At 40.6% G+C, this 17,367-nt stretch overlaps 1 protein-coding gene across 1 annotated transcript in view; it reads left to right on the top strand.

The window, feature by feature from the left end:
- Slc15a5 (solute carrier family 15 member 5) overlaps window positions 1–17,367 on the top strand; it is a 107,103-nt gene that overhangs the window by 85,401 nt on the left and 4,335 nt on the right. The gene's annotated exons all lie outside the window — the stretch shown is intronic.

Below are 17,367 nucleotides of genomic sequence, written 5' to 3' on the forward strand. Positions count from 1 at the left end.
ACATACACCTAAGTATGTGTACATGTATGAATTATATTGATATGTATATAGTGAATGTGTACATGTGCGTGCACTCTTCCACTAAACATAACAGGCTATTTTAAGTGTATCATGGTGTCAAATACTACTGTGAAAGCAAACAGGATGAAAAAGTAGCTCATAGTATCCAAAGGAGCCCTCTCCATGGTGAGACGAGAGTGAGAACTAGATAGATGTGACTGCAGAGTGTCTAGGTAAGCAAGGAAATGAAGGAGCTCTCTTGAAGAATATAGGCCTGAGAAGATTTAAGAAGAAAATGACATCTGGAAGGGGGTGTGGCTGAGGTTGTCAGATTTAGCAAATCAAAATACTGTGTGGGCAGCTAAATCTTAATTTCAGATACAAAGTGAATAAATAGTTCAGTGTTTTAGTATGTCCTGTGCACCACTGAGACATAAACATACAGAGTGACCTATGCAATATTGGAGACATACGTACCCTAAAGTACAAGACTCACTGTCCCAAAACTCAGCTTGAAAATCTGTGTTTATCAGGGAACCTCAGGCATAGACTTGAGCTACTTTTAGTTTATGTGTGAGTCTGAGCACGCCTTCTATAGGCAGAGAAAGAAACTGTTGCCCAAGAAAGGAAAGAACTTGGAGCCCAAGTGCTGAGGAAGAGGGAATAAAGGCTCAGTCAGGAACCAAGATGGAGAGCTGGACTTCCAGAAGAAGCCTCGGGAAAGAATGGAGAAGCCAAACAAGCATGCAAGAAGGAGTGCAGCCTCCTTCTGAGCAACACCCCATTTTCTTTATGAAGCATACAGCAAGTCGCCTACGGCAGACACAGGCTGAAAAGGCAAAAACTCCGTACTACAAATAATGTGAAGGAAAATATGTTTTCTTCTAAATATCCAGAAGAAGAAAAAGTGTCTCTTTTAAATTTTAAAATTTGTAAATTATGCTCTCAGGTGAATTGAGTTGCAAATAAAAGAAAGACTCTACAAACAAGCAGCTACGGGACAAAATAAACTCCTCTTCAGGACTGGGGAGATGGCTCAGTGGTTAAGAAAAGGTGCTGCTCTCCCAGAGGACCACGATTCAGTCCCAACTGTGAGGTCAGGCTGTTAACTCCAGTCTTAGGGTGTCTGATGGTGCGTACACATGTGCACACGCCCACACATAGAGACGTAATTTAAAACATAAATAAATCTTTAGAAACTCTTGTTGTACCATGAAAGAACTGAAACTCAGCATTTTGTTATTTTTAGTAACTCCACTTTAAGGACTGATTTATTAATTCAGTCCACAAATACATATCGGGTGCCTACTGTGTGCAAAGACTGGATAGATGGTGAATTAATGGTGCCCGGGCTGATGCTTAATTAACAAGAAGAACCTTACAGAAATATTTGACACTCAAATTAATATCAGGTCTACTCATTTGACTGATGCTCTTACAATTACGGTTCGTAGCTAATGGCATTATCGGGCTATTATCACAAAGCATTGCTCTCTTCTGGAGTTCATTTCCACGATAATTCACTGAAATCATCAGGAGAACACACTATCGTGATGGGTTTTCCCTCCCAATGCTCTTCAAAAGAATGAGCTCACCCTTACAAGAAAGCCTGTATGTTAAATACCATCTAGGCCCTTCTCCCGGCCTGTTCAGGTGAACAATGCTTGGTGATTTCGCTAACAATTCTGAAAGACACGGTGTCCCTTCCTGGAAACAGCAACTCGACTTCATTTTTATCCACAGTTCCCAAGAACTGGAAATGCAAATTGAAGAGGGGATGCAGGAGATGCAGAGAGCTGGGTTGGAGCCGTGTGTGGATCTGAGGCCGACTCCAGTTCATCTGCTCACTTGACAAATATTTATCCTGTCTCCTTTATTTGACTTTAGGCAAACAGCTCAGCCCTTCTGTGCCTCTGTTTCCTTGTCAGTAAATTAAAGGAAATAATAACTTGAGTTTTTTATTAGATAACTATGAAAAAATGATAGAAAAGTCAAAGTTAGAATACAGTTGTTAGGTATTATTTCCTTCAGGTATCATGAAAATTAATGTGTTTTAAAAATTAACTCAGGTAGGCGAGCTATGAATCTCAAATGAAGCATTTAAATCAGGTTACTGAAAGGAGAAAGGAAAGAAATTAGCATTTATTAAGTGTCAGTTATATGCAGGCCTTGCTGTACGCATTCCACAAAGATATTATTTCACTAAATCTTCACAGGTCTTTGGAGGCAGATATCTGTAGCCCCAACATATATAAGAAGGAAATGAGCTCAGAAAACATATGAGTTACCAAGATCATATAGCCGTGGGGGATTTCCGGTTCCAAAGCTCTCCTCTCTGGCCTGGGTTTATTTCCCAGGGTGGAGAAAATGATCCACCCTGGAGAATGGCTAGTACATCTCTTTAATTGCACATTTCTTAAAAATCTCTCTCTCTCTCTCTCTCTCTCTCTCTCTCTCTCTCTCTCTCTCTCTGTCTCTCTCTCTCTCTCTCTCTCACACACACACACACACACACATACACACACAGGGAATATTATACCTAAAATATACAATCTATTTAAACTTATCTCAACAGTCTAAGACACCTGCTAGGTTACCAGTCCCACCAAATAACACTTAAAACAGTAATAATGAAGTCTAAGAGAAATAGTAACTCAGGATCCAGCTGCCTTTCCAAAGGCATCAACACATCAACAGTTTTCCATTCCTTTGCCTTCCAAATGAACCAGTAGCTAATAAAAGGGGAGCCACAATATCATCCCCCAGAAAGAGCAGAGTTAGGTTTAGAATTGAAAAGAATGGGAGATAGCACCAAGAATAACACCATGCATGTCTGAGGTGTCTAAGACGTCTCTGTGGAGTAATACCCTGCTGGAGCCAGCGACTGCAGGCCTTGCAACCATCTCATTTTCCTTATTGAGGTACTGGGGTTCTAGAACACTATCTCTAGACAATTTTATAATTAACATATGCCTTCTAATGTGCCGATCCAAGGCTGCCAATGACAAGCTAATGGAGACAAGCTAATGGTAAAAACTCAGCACTGGATCATTTTATAATTAATTAGTCACAAGATTTTTCCAGTCTCTTGCTGTAAAAGTAGTATATGTATAAATAAATCCAATTATAAAGGAAGTAGGGGGTTGAGTATGAAACGATGATGAGCAACAGGGCTGGAGGGATGGCTTAGCAGTTAAGAACACTTGCTACTCTTCCAGAGGACCTGAGTTAGTTCCTAGCACCTATGTTGCAACTGCCTATGACTCCAGCTCCAAGGGATCTGCTGCTCTCTCTAGTCTCTGTAAGTACTTCATACACACACACACACACACATATACACACACATACACACACACAAACATACATATAAAAGAAAAATATTTTAAAAATAAAGTTGATAGACAATTTATTTTTATAAATTTTCTTCCAAGAGTTTTTTATTTGTGCACATGAGTAGTTATTAGAGTTTATGTTTGTGTAGATAGTCAGAAAATAGGATTATAGGAAATCTTCTCATTGCCCGATCAACACGGACATGTCATGCCCATGTTTCACTTTCCCATAAATAATACTGTGAGTATCTGCTTCATTTGCCATCACAATTGCAAACGTGAAAGAAAAATTTAAAATCCACATTTAACAACTAAGTGGATAGGCTATTCTGTCATGTGTGGTGTGCATACACACATTTTCTTTCTTACAGAGAAGGCTTAGACTGGTTCCAGTCTTTCAAGGTTACAAATGTTTCCCAGGTGAGCCTGTCTGTAGGTTCCTTAAGAACATCTCTTATTATCTCCTAAGAATGGAAGAATTCTTAGAAACAGGACTGTTCATCAATGAAGCTGTATGTCTTAGCCTTCTCAGAAGTAAGACTGTTTCAATCGCTGCATAGATTGGTTGTGGTGACATTGTCAGCCAGGGCCACATCATTTGGTAAAGCCCCTCTATTGACCTCTCTTTCCACATGCTTGCTTTCTCCAGTCTCATAGATTGTTAACAGAAGTTTCCGTCCCAGCCAGTCCCACCACAGCTGTTTAGTCCCAAGGAAACACACAGAAGCCTACATTAATTATAAACTGGTTGGCTTATTAGCTCAGGCTTTCTTATTAACTAACTCTTACATCGTACATTAACCCATTATTCTTGTCTGTGTTAGCCACATGACTTGGTACCTTTTATCAGTGAGGCATTCTCATCTTGCTTCTTCTGTGTCTGGGTGATGACTGTAGACTGACTCTTTCCTCTTCCCAGAATTCTCCTGTTCTGCTTGTCCTGCCTATACTTCCTACCTGGCTACTGGCCAATCAGCATTTTATTAAACCAGTACAACTGACAAACCTTTCCAAGATACAAGACCATTGTCCCACAGCACTACATGATTCTCCATTCAGGCCCCAGGTAAACAGACTCCTTCTACTCCTCCTCCTGGGAATCAGACAACCTGAGCACAAGCAAGTGCCAACCACATGACATGGAACTTCCTGCTTCCAGTAAAATGTATAGAGGGCACCTCCTCTGACCTGTGGATCTGATCCCTCCCAGGTACTCTTTTCATGTTGTTGTCTGTCTGTCCCTCTATGACATTAATTACTCTTTAAATAAATCTCTTATCCAACTATCAATCCACATCACTGACCCACTTAAACCCCAGACCTGAAATCCATTCCTCTATTAATTTCACATGGCCATATTTTGATCTTGGCCAACCCAACCAACAAAAACTAACTTCCATTGTTACTTTATATTATTTGGGTTGTGAAATTGAGAATTTAACATCCTTAGAGCATTAGTATTGTATTTCTTTGACACAAAGTTTTTAGTTGTATCTGTTGTTCTTTTTCGTTTGTTTCATTTTTATTGGTTTCCTGAAATAACTATACAGAAAGGTCAATTTATTTTATATTCTTTATTTATATTACCAATTAGTCATATTTATACATATCTAACATTTTCCTGGTTTTGATTATTTTGCTTTTAGACATGAGTTTGTTTAACTAGTCTACTGACCTACACAGTCAAATCCACCAAGTAGTTTCCATGGTGATTGTTATTGTTGTATTCATCTTCGGTTATAGAGGGTTTTTTTTTTTTGTTTTGTTTTGTTTTTCTTTTTTCTTTTTAGTGTGCATGTGCACAACATGGAACCAGTGGCCTTCTAGCATTCCATCTAACCTTTGACGTTTGAGCAAAGGGTCTCTCTGCCCTACTACACAGTCTAGGCTAAATGGCCTACAAACTTCCAGGAGGCTCTCCTGCCTCTGCCTCTCTTCTCACTTGTAGAAGTGCCAGGATTATAAATGCATGTCACCACATCCAGCTCTTTTATTTGAGGCCCTTGGCTAGAACTCTATCATTCTGATCACTGGACCCAAATGATAGGATGACCTTATGTGTCATCCCCCACTCCCATGGTGGAACATTGCTGTTAATTTTATTATCTACCTGAATTTCATTTTCATTTTAAAGGAAATGCATAATCTTCCTCAAAGAACAAACATTTACAATGTTATTCGATATACACTAGGAAAAGCTAATTAAATTATACCACAGATGTAGGATAAAGCAAATTAAATTAACCTATTTGTGACACAATTGCCTGTGTGTTCAGTCCTCGTTGACATTAGAAGCTGTCAGTCTTTCCCATTGTCTGTCTTTCCTGCTCCTCATAGCTATCTTTTAGTTTTAGCTTTCCTTTTAGTTGTTGTGATTGTATAGCACAGATTTCGTGTCTGATATTTCTAATAATCTTTATGATTATTCCTTATTTATTGACTATATGTTCTTTGTGGTTTATACTGAAAGATGTATTTTAGAATTGTTTTTATCAATTTTCTTCAATCACCTTTTCTTGACCAATCCTTTTCATTTTAACAAAATTGGTAAAATTTCTAAGTTAAACTTTAGGAGAAAAATATATGCCATTGACATGGAATGAAGTAACTTTTTAAAAAATCTGTTGATTGCTGATTTTTTTTTGCTTTTAGACATGAGTCTAAAAACTTAGGGCTAAGGTTGATAGCATGCTAGGTCAGGCACTGTACCACTAAGATGCACCCTGGCTCTTAGCACTTTTTAATCTGCTCAATATTGGCTAATTCCCTTTAGCAATATTTCATTTACTTTATATGTGTACTAAATATTTCTTTTTAGAAATGCTATAAGAGCATCTTTCTTTTTTGTCATGAACTGACCTATTCTTTCTTATTACAATGTGTTAAGAACACCGCTCATCTTTAGTAAGATGTGTTTTGTTTGCATTTGCTCAAAATATCTCAAATTTCCTTAATAAATGTAAGGGTATTTCATTTGATCACAACTTAACTTTCAGCAAAATACTCTCATCATCAAATAAATGTGACATTTTACAATTTTTCAACTTAGTGTGCAATGGAAAAAGAGCGACAAAGAGAGAGCAAGCACAGATGCATAGGGCTTGGTGCATGGTAAATGGAGCCTGTGGAGGCCAAAAGACAGCCTCCCAGGGTTGGTTCAGGCCTTCCACCTTGTAGGGACAGGATCTCTTTTTATTCCTCATTTCTGTGAAACATACATAATCCAGGCAGCTAGCCTGGAAGCTTCTGACCAGTTCTGTCTCTGTAGGAATGCTGGAATAACCGGCATGCACCGCCATATTCATCCTTTCAGCTGGGTTAAGGATTAAACTTGGTCCATCAGTATTCTAAAACATATGCTTTTTTACCTACAGCCATCTCCCCAGCCCCTGGACAAATGTAATTATTTTAGTTTTTACTTTTTTCTTGACATCATGTCTCCAGAGTAATGGTTACACCAAAAGACTTCCACATTTTATCTTGCTGTAAATATGGGTCTGTCATATTTATCTTTTACATATATTTATGAGTGTATGAAGCCACCAACTTTTTCATGAGTGATCTTTCTTCCAGCATTTAAACAAATCACATTACATTGTGCTAAATAATTTCTAAGCAGTTCTTAAGATCACCTTATGAATTTTCCTATGATCCATGACTGTTGTATATTTAATAAGTCTTTCAGTATGAAATCACCTATGTCTTAGGATTACTATTTCTGTGAAGAGTCACCATGACTATAGCAACTTTTATAAGGAAAACATTTAATTAAGGGAGCTTTCTTACAGTTTCATAGGTTCAGCCCATTATCAGTATTATTGGGATCATGTCAGTATGCAGGCAGACATTGTGTTGAAGGAGCTAAGAGTTTCTTTATTAGCCAATGACCTTCCTCCATCAAACATATATGCAGAGGACCTAGTTCAAACCCATACAGAGTCAGTGTTTGTCACTTCAGTTTCTGTGATCCCCTATGAACCCTGCTTAGCTGATTCTGTGAGACATGTTCTTATGGGGTTCCTTATCCCTCTGGCTCCTACAGTTCTTTCTCCCATTCTTCTGTGGGGTTTATCTGGCTCTTCCTTGTGTTTAGCTGTGATTCTCTGCATCTGCTCCCATTAGTTGCTAGATGAGTCCCTCTGATGACCCTTGGATGAGGCACCACTCTATGAATATAGTAAAATACCATTAAGAGTCATTCCATTGACTTTTTCAACTTGTGTTTGGTTCCATCCTGGGTCTTTAGATATTCTGCTTCTGGTTCCAGCCATCATGGCAGTGTCAGGCACGGGCTCCCTCCTCAAGTTTGTCCAGACAAGGGATGGTCATTCCCACAAGTTCTGCACCACCATTATCCCAGCACTGTTGAAATATGAGTGGCGGGGCTGCGTCCCCAACACCCCGGCCGCTTGGCTAGCTTATGCCCGAAATAACAACACACAAACTGTATTCATTTAACTGCTTGACCCATTTCTATCTAGCCTCTTCTAGGCTAACTCTCGCACCTGGACTAGCCCATTTCTAGTAATGTGTGTAAGCACCCCAAGGTGCGCTTACCGGGAAGATTCTAGCCTAAGTCCATCGTGGGTTGGAGCTGCCTGGGAGAGCAGAGCATGGCGTCTCTGCTCCAGAGAGCAGAGCTGTCCGGTCCCTCTCGAAGCAGAGCAGAGTCTGCCCTCACTTCCTCTTCCGCCCAGCATCCTATTCTGTTTTCTCCACCCAACCTATGTTCTAAGCTATGAGGCCAAGCAGTTGGTTTATTATAATTAACCAATGACCTTCCTCCATCACTTTTCTAGTGTTTTTATCTCTTTTTACAGAGGTTTAAAGTTTTCATTGTCAAGGTTCTTTACTTATTTCATTGGTTTAATTCCTAGATATTTTATTTTTTTTTGAGGCGATTGTGAATGAGAATAGGTCTATGCTCTCTGCATCTACATGTTTATTGTCTCCAGTAATATCAAAAGCTATGCCCGTAAAATCTCAGCAACTGGACTGTCAAAACGAGCTGAACAAGAACAATAGTTGACATGGTAACGTGGACCTAGTAAAGCCCAGGAGGCCTCAACCCAACACAAAGAACTGAAAGTAACTAAGAAAATTNCTTACTGGGAAAGATTCAGCATGTCTGACCTGGCAGCTTGCTTCATGGTGTCTGCCCAGGTGGGAGAAGGGAGCATGGCCTCTGAGCTCACTTCCTCTTCCTCCCAGCATTCTGTTCTGTTTACTCCTCCCACCTATGTTTTAACCTATGAGGGCCAAGCAGTTTCTTTATTTTTTAACCAATGACCTTCCTCCATCACTCATAGATTCCAGAGATTCCACTGCATTAGGTTCTACATCACTCTCTAAATGCCCCCACCAGTTCCAGTCATCTTTTAAAACATTCTCTCCCTCTGTCCCTCCTATCGCTTACCCAACCCTTCCTATTTCCATCCCACCCACCCCCAGTCCACCCACAAAATCTATTAATTTCCCTTTTGGAGGGATATCCATACATCCCCCACCGAACCCTTCTTGTTACTTAATCCTTCTGGGTCTGTGAATTCTAATATTATTATCCTTTACCTGACAGCCAATGTCCATTTATAAGTGAGTACATACTATGTTTTTCTTTCTGGGTCTGGGCTACCTCACTTAGGTACTTTCTTCCACTTGCCTGCAAGTTTTATGATATCATAACTTTTAACAACTGAGTAATACTCCATTATGCAAATGTATCATATTTTCTTTAGCCATTCTTCAGTTGAGAGATACTTCGGTTGTTTCCAGTTTCTGGTTATCATAAATAAAGCTGCAATGAACATGACTGAACAAGCACCCTTATGGTAGGATGGAGCATCCATTGAGTATATGCCTAAGAGTGGTATAGCTGGGTCTCAAGGTAAATCGATTCTCAAGTTTCTAAGGAACCACCATATTGATTTCGATAATGACTGTACTAGTTTGCACTCCCACAATGGAGGATGCTCCCATTACTCCGCATCCTCACTGGCATGAGCTGTCACTTGTGTTTTTGATCTTAGCCATTCTGACAGGTCTTAATTTGCATTGTCCTGGTGCCTAAGGATGTTGAACTTCCTTTCTTTGTTTCTTAGCTATTTGAGATTCCTCTATTGAGAATTCTCTGCTTAGATCTGTACCAAATTTTTTAATTGGGCTATTTGGCTTGTTCTCATCTAGTTTCTTTAGATATATATATATTTAGCTATATATATATACATATATACATATATATATATATATTTCTATTACCCTTCTGTTGGATATAAGTTGGATGAAAATCTTTTCCCATTCTGTAGACTGCTGTTTTGTCCTTTTGATAGTGTCCTTTGCCTTACAGAAGCTACTTGTACTTGCCATTGTACTGAAAGTTTTTAGTAGCTGAAGAAGTAGAATTTTGGGGGTTGCTTATGTATACTATCATATCATATGAAAACAATAATATTTTGATTCCTTTTTTTCTAATTTGTATTCCCTTTCTCTTGGAGCCATCTCAATCATTGGCAGGAAAGTGAAATCTATTGGGCAGAGGCTATGTAAAAAAAAGTAGCCAGTTTCTCTAGTCATAGAGCCTGTCACATGGGCATTTGTGCTTTTGTTGCAGGTGGAGAACATGTCTAACAAGAAACAGAAAATGTGTAGATCAGACTTTGGGGCCCTGTGAAGCCCAAAGACAAGGCAGAAGATGACATTTTGGTTCTTATGATACAGAGCCTGTAACTGGAGAGGAAAAAAATGTATTTTTCTGACTTATGAGAAGTCTTGCTATTTGGAGTGCAAAGTGTGTCACCCTATATGTTTTTCATATAGGCTTCAAAGTTTTATATTCTGCTGAAAATTATTCCAAGAACCTCATGTTGCCTTGAGATTAAGTCTCATAGATTGGGTAGGGGCCTTGCATGAATAGTGTGTTTGGAGAAGAATTTTAGTCAAGTTATTCTAGACAGTCATCCAGAAGCTTTTCATGTTATAAGTTGAGTGATAATGGTAATAGTTGCATTTGGCATCAAGAAGGGGCAATCAGCATGCTCGGGTAAGAATGGAACAGGAGCTTTCTGAGTGGTGCCTTTCTTTCCTACCTGATGGAGGAAGGTAATTGGTTAATTATAATAAACCAACTGCTTGGCCTCATAGCTTAGAACATAGGTGGGTGGAATAAACAGAATAGGATGCTGGGCAGAAGAGGAAGTGAGGTCAGACTCTGCTCTGCTCCCGGAGAGACTCGACAGCTCTGCTCTCTGGAGCAGAGACGCCATGCTCTGCTCTCCCAGGCAGCTCCAAACCACGATGGACTTAGGCTAGAATCACCCCAAGGTGCGCTTACACACATTACTAGAAATGGGCTAGTCCAGGTGCGAGAGTTAGCCTAGAAGAGGCTAGATAGAAATGGGTCAAGCAGTTAAATGAATACAGTTTGTGTGTTGTTATTTTGGGCATAAGCTAGCCAAGCGGCCGGGGTGTTGGGGACACAGCCCCGCCGCCGCTCCTATTTCAACACCTACCCAGGGCCTCCACACTTCAGTCTATAGAATAAATGGAGGAACTCTCTATAGGAGTCAATAATCCTTTTGTCTCTGAGATGGTCGTGGTAACGTCAGACAAACAGAGACAGTTTAATGAGTGTGTCCAGTATTTCAGAATAACTGCCATTTGCATTTTCCTCTTCAATTTAAAAACTTCTCTTAAGCAACTTGGAGTGACCTCTTCCAAAAGCTTCTTTAAAATTGGTTTCAATGAGCATATAAATTGAGGTTAGCAAACCCTCTAGGGAGATGGTGAACAATGCCACATATTCTGAATGTTCTCTTACTTCAATAGTGCAACAGTCCCCATTAACCAGATTGGGATATCACTAAATAGAGTACCTAGGGTTCTCCAGGAGGGCTTATATAGACAGAGACTGCTCATTTGTTTCCTGGCTACCCAGACCCAAAATAATTACACAGAAACTATATTAATTACAACACTGTTTGACCAATCACTTAAGCATACTGCTAGCTGTTGTAAGAGCTGTGGGCTACGTTCCTGGCACCCAGCCACCAGCTAGCTTTATACACAGAAACTGTATTCTTTTAAACACTGCCTGGCCCATTAGTTCCAGCCTCTTATTGGATAGGTCTTACATATTGATCTAACACATTTCTAATAATCTGTGTAGCCCACAAGGTGGCTTACCAGGAAAGATCTTAACCTGCGTCTGTCTGTAGTGGGAGAATCATGGTGACTGCTTGACTCGGCTTCTTTCTCCCAGCATTCTGTTCTTTCTACTCTGCCTACCTAATTTTCTGTCCTATCAGGCCAAGCAGATTTCTTTATTAGTTAACCAATGAAAGCAACAGATAAGAGACAAGACCCACCTCCATCAGCTAGCTAGCTAGCTCTTATATCTTAAATTAACCAATTTCCATTATTCTGTATTTTACCACAAGGTTCATGGTTTACCAGCAAGGTTCCCAGGCATTTGTCTCCTTCAGTGTCTATGTAGCATCTCCCTGACTCTGCCTTCTTTCCTCCTCTATCTGCTTGGAATTCCCACCTTACTCTATTCTGCCCTTCCATAAGCCAAAGAAGCTTTATTCATTAACCAGTAAAAGCAACACATATACAGAAAGACTTCCCACATCAGGTTTAGAAATACCATGCAATAAAGAGGCCATCACTGGCAGTCTTCCTCCTGCTAACCTCCTGCTCTCCTGAGCTGTGCTCTGGAGAAGTTTCCTTGGCCTCCTTCTCGACCTGATGTCTTCACTTTGTCTCCTTCTACAAGGATGCTCCCAACTTCAATCGGCCCCTAGAAATGTCAGGTGAAAAACGGCCCAAATGTGAATTATGACAATAAAAGTTTATAAGCTACTAAAATCAAGTTATAGCACTAAGCGCTGAGTCAACTGACAATGTTAAATGGAACATTTTACAGCCGGTCCTGAGATAATGATAAAAAAAAAAAATGGCACACAGAGCATGACGAAATAACAGACGGGAAACAAGCCCCAAATCAAGTCCTGGGTATCTGATTGCTCTGTGAACCTTTCAAGGGGGTAGGGAAGGTGATGGCCTGAAGTTAATGGTGGTCTTTTTGTGCCCAAGCTTTTCCAGTCAGTATCTCTTTGATTCCTATAAGAGCAATAAAAAGGAAGGTATTTCTGTCACTATTCTCAAGTGGAGAAACTGAGGCTTAAACCAGTTATCAATGTTTGATCAATAACAATTATCAATAATAGAGACAAGATTTGACATAAAGTCTGTCTCAAACCCAGAGACTTTGAATGACTCCCTACACTCAATATGCCTCCTGCTATTGAAAGACAAGTATTAAATAAGCAATATTTAGCTTTTATGAAGACTCTGTCGAACCGGAGGCTTCGTTTTTGTCCCAAGCTGTCAAATCAGGCAAGGGCTCTGTTTACCGTGGTGCCTCCCACAAAAGCAAGCTTTATTCAGAATGTTAAATCAGAATGCACTGAAAACCCGTGGGGCTCATGTGAAGATCAGAGTTATTTTAAAAAGTCAGATGTTTACAAAGTCAGAAGGAATACAGAGCAAGGCCTAGTGATATAAGTCTCCATGCCCAGCTACCCACAAGGGCAAGGCAGGAGGATTGCATGTTCAAGTACTGTGTGGGCCACACAGCGAATTCAAGGCAAACCCAGAAATTTGTCAGAACCAGAAATTCAAAATAAAATAAAAACATGGAAAAACAGCCTAAGAAGATAGACTACTGGTAAAGAATCTGTTTAGCATGTACAAGGTCCTAAGTTCAATCCTCAGAATCAGATAGATAGATAGATAGATAGATAGATAGATAGATAGATAGATAGATAGATAGATAGATGGAAGGATGGATGTAGATAGACAGGTAGATATATAAATAGATGATAGATAGACAGATAGATAGATAGATAGATAGATAGATAGATAGATAGATAGAGAGAGAGACAGACAGATAGATAAAGTTAGGTAGGTAATTAGGAATTAGAATAGGTAATATTAAAACTTGGTATTTTATTTTTTAAGTAACCACACTTACAAAATGTTTAATGAATAGCTTGATATTTCCATTTACTTCCTCTAGTCTCTTGGGACAGTGTCCTCCCACTTGGTTCCTCCACATTCCTATATACCAAGTCACAGTGATTTTTATCCATGCCCACTATGTCCCCAAGGACAGCATGGAAGTGCTGTCATGCCCAGGGGACTTGGTACGGCCTCCCAAAGGGCTGGTATTTGCTGTAATTGCAAAATCTCTTAGAAATATGATGTTTTACCTCTAAAGGTATTTCAAAATTTATATTCTTCTCCCTCATTTGACTTTGTTATAATATAAAGATAGTCTTTCCAATTACTTATTATGGACCGAAATTCATGCTCCAGGAAGAATTAATGTCATGTTAATTCTCAGACTTCGCATGCTTCTTGCAAACCTCTTACCCCAGCCAGAGTAACACGATGATAAAATGGTATAATCACATGACACATGAAGTGCTGCAATGAAATGGAAAGGACAGAAATACAGCTGGGATATTAATTCAAGAGAAAGAGAAAATAGCACTATTTGAACAGGCTTAGTGGGGTAGCTGAGTTCTTTCTGAAAATAAGTGGTGTGTTAGCTCACCTTTCCTTGACCTATACTCTGACTCCCCCAGTCTAATACAGCTTTGTTCACTGCACATGCATGGGGGGGTACAGAGAGACTGACACAGAAATCCAGAGAAAGAAGAAGGAGGTGGGGAACCGAGGGACGGAGCCAGATACAGAGAAGGAAGAAAAAGAGAGAAATGGGGCTACCATATTCATTCACAGACAAACAGGAAGATACTCAGTGCAACCACTCATGCAAACACTAGATGAAGATGTCATCATGTCACTATAGTAACAGAATCAGGCATTTCCTTTATATGGTTACACAAATTAATAAGATGAAGAAAGGCTGGAGAGATGGCTCGGTGGGTAAGAGCACTGGCTGCTCTTCCAGAGATTCTGGGTTTGCTTCCCAGCACCCACATGGCATCTCAGGACTGTTTGTAACTCCAGTCCCGGGGGATACAACACGTTCTTCTGGCCTTCTAGAATACTGAATGCACGTGTACATGATGTCAAAACACCCATACACATGCAATCTGAATAATAATAATTAATTCATTAGATGTGGTAGTAAAACCTATAAAACAGCTCTAAACTCAATGCTTTCCGTTGAAGACAGCATCTGGAACGGCAGCCCAGACTGGCCTCAGCCTCCTGAGGAGCCTGCTTCTGCCTCCGCCCCATGAGCTTGGATTTCAGCAACAACTTTATTTATGGGGTTCAAGAAACAGACACAATAATTCCATACCATGATTCCACGGTGGTGCCATAGTATGTTCCCCTGGGAAGTTAAATGACAGCGGCTTTTTTTTCTAATACTTTTATTGTGATCAAACCTCTTTGTGATGGTGAATCTTTTAAAATTTATTTTATTAATTTTTGATAATTCCATACACTGTTTCTTGATCATATTCATCTCCCATCTGTTTTGCTAACCCTTCCCGTATCTATCCCTGCCTTCCCAGCTCTCAAGTACATGTCCCTGTTGTTTGGATTAGTCTGTTCTTCAACAAACTGAGATCATGACAGAAAGCTACAGTTGGTCAGAATGCAGAGCTCAACTGACTATGGGGAGCCTGGCCCCAGTTAATAAATTTACCACATAAAATGTATACCTAAGGCATGGAAAACACTGTGAGAGAGAGGGCAGAAAGGATTGTAAGAGCCAAAGGACAAAGACATTTGTTCATTTGTTGTTAGACATCCTCTTTTAGGAAGGAGAGAGAGAGAAAAAATGCTGAATGGGAAGTGACACACTCAATCACAGCTGTCTTAGTGAGGCTGTTAACCTAGCAGAACATTTCATCCAAATCCAACCTGAAAGTGTGTACTTCCCAGGGAGACCCTTCTAGCTCCAGAAGCATCCTGTAGTAGGTGCAAGGTGTTGCACTGAAGGTCAAGGCCTTTGGCACAGACACGGGTTGCTATGGTCCCACACCCCCTCAGTAACACCTTAGGAGCTGTGAATGTAAGAGGGAGGAAGACCAGACACTGGCACTCAAACCTTCTTGTTTTCATAATGCCAAACTCTATCAGGTTTTCCAGCCACTCAGAACTGCTGATGGACCTTTCCTACAAAAAAAAATAGATTTTCCTTTTAAACATTCCACAATCCTGGACCGTATTTCTGGTTTTAGAGCATTGGTGTAAATTGGGTATTATGTTTATAACATGTATGCTGTATTTTATGTAGTATGTTGAACAGTAAGTAGTACATCCAAATCCATTGAGGAAGCTGGGTTGATGGCTCAGGTGGTGAAGCCCTTGTCCTGCAGGGGAGGTGTGTCAGGGCTCTAGAATCCACACAAAAGGCGGGCACAGTGGTGGCACAAGCCTATAATCCCAGAAATGGTGAGGTAATAGGTAGTCACAGGCAGAGTCCAGTGTCCAGGTCCAATATCAGCACAGAGGCAGATGGAACCATTACTATCTCTGTTTTTTCTAAAGGGATGGAAGAAAGTCTGGCACACAGCATTAGCGTTCTCATATGCCAGTTGCTTAACGATAAGTATTCCTGCCTCTACATCAACCATAAGACAATTGACCAGCACAGAGAAGCCCTGTCTCGGGGGAGGGGGGGCACGACTATTGAACACCTGTGAAAGATGAGCAACAAAATCTTGATATGTCTCGTCAGGCCCCTGTCTAAATCTAGAAAGTTCCTCTGTCTTTTTTTCCAGAATCCGGTAATTCATCCATATGTCCTCACTCCCAGAAAACAAAGCTGCTCCCTTCCAGAAAGGTAGCGCATCACCCCGCATCCCCATCCATCCCCACCCTCATCATAATCCTCAAGCAAAGAAAGTAATTCCAGCAAGGGAACAGAAGGTCAAGGGCGCTCATTCTCTAGCGGGGCTGACATTTTTACTTTCGATTTTGTTTGGTCCATTCTGATCTTACACTAGAAAAAGCCTCCTTCTAGCTTCTAAGAAGTTTTCTTCTTGCGTCTCATGATTTAGCTCATGCTCATGTAAGTAAGAATCTGCCATCTTTTGACTCGTCCCATTTACTGTTCGTATCGTGACATGGACGAATGTCGGAGTCACCCAGAATTGCACTGGAATACCTTCCCTTTGTCTGTGGGATTCCACTGTCTTTTCATTGACCTGATCCCGTAGTCGGGGATCTAGAGTGTCCTTTTCAGGAAACCTGGGTTTATAGTCTGTTACTAAACCCCATCATCTCGCAGTTGGGCTTTGGACATTGCTGCACCACTCTTATTTCAGAAACGGAGGATCAGCTCAGTACACGGTGCCGCTTTCCCTAGCTTTAGTGCCACATTAGTCCGTGCTTACCTCCTGCCGCGGGGGCCCTCATGCCCTTGTTAAGCTTTTTGTTCAGGTCGCTGATTCAGGTACCACTCGTCAGGCTATGCAGATCTGTGTCTGTGAGACCCGGGATCTGAGAATCTGGGAGAATGGGTGAGGCCACTACAATATAATTCAGAGGCAACCTTCCTTCGGTTCCAGTACCTTTAGACACAAATGTACCAAAGAAAGCAATGCTCCGAGGAAGGTTGTTTGACTTCAGAAGAGCCTGATCAGGAAAACGTGGAAATAAGCACCAGTCAGCACATACTAAATATTATCAAAGCAGTCCTTTTCCAGAACCTTCTCAGGACAGACCAGTTTAAATACCATTGCCTGGCACATACTGTAGATTCTATGTGGGAAAGTACAAAAGCAAGGCAGAAGGCCATATCCAGATTCAGGGTACACTGGCCAGACTGGATTCTATAGCTGTGTTCTGACATCCAACAAAAATAAACATGGCTTATAGTTGTCACAGGAGGCGCAAGGGCATGTCCAAGAGCAATTCAGGGAACAAAATGCACCTGAGATAAAGGCCCTCTGCTTTTCCCCCTGGAGCCTCTCTCACAGTTCTCCAAGGCATGCTTCCCATGAGTCCATCTTCTGACCGTATTTCGACATTGGAAGCTCTCCGGTTAGCC

This window comes from Alexandromys fortis, unplaced genomic scaffold (genome assembly GCF_014885135.2).
Source record: "Alexandromys fortis isolate MF-2015 unplaced genomic scaffold, M_Fortis_MF-2015_v1.1 scaffold_21, whole genome shotgun sequence".
Classification (NCBI taxonomy): Eukaryota; Metazoa; Chordata; class Mammalia; order Rodentia; family Cricetidae; genus Alexandromys; species Alexandromys fortis.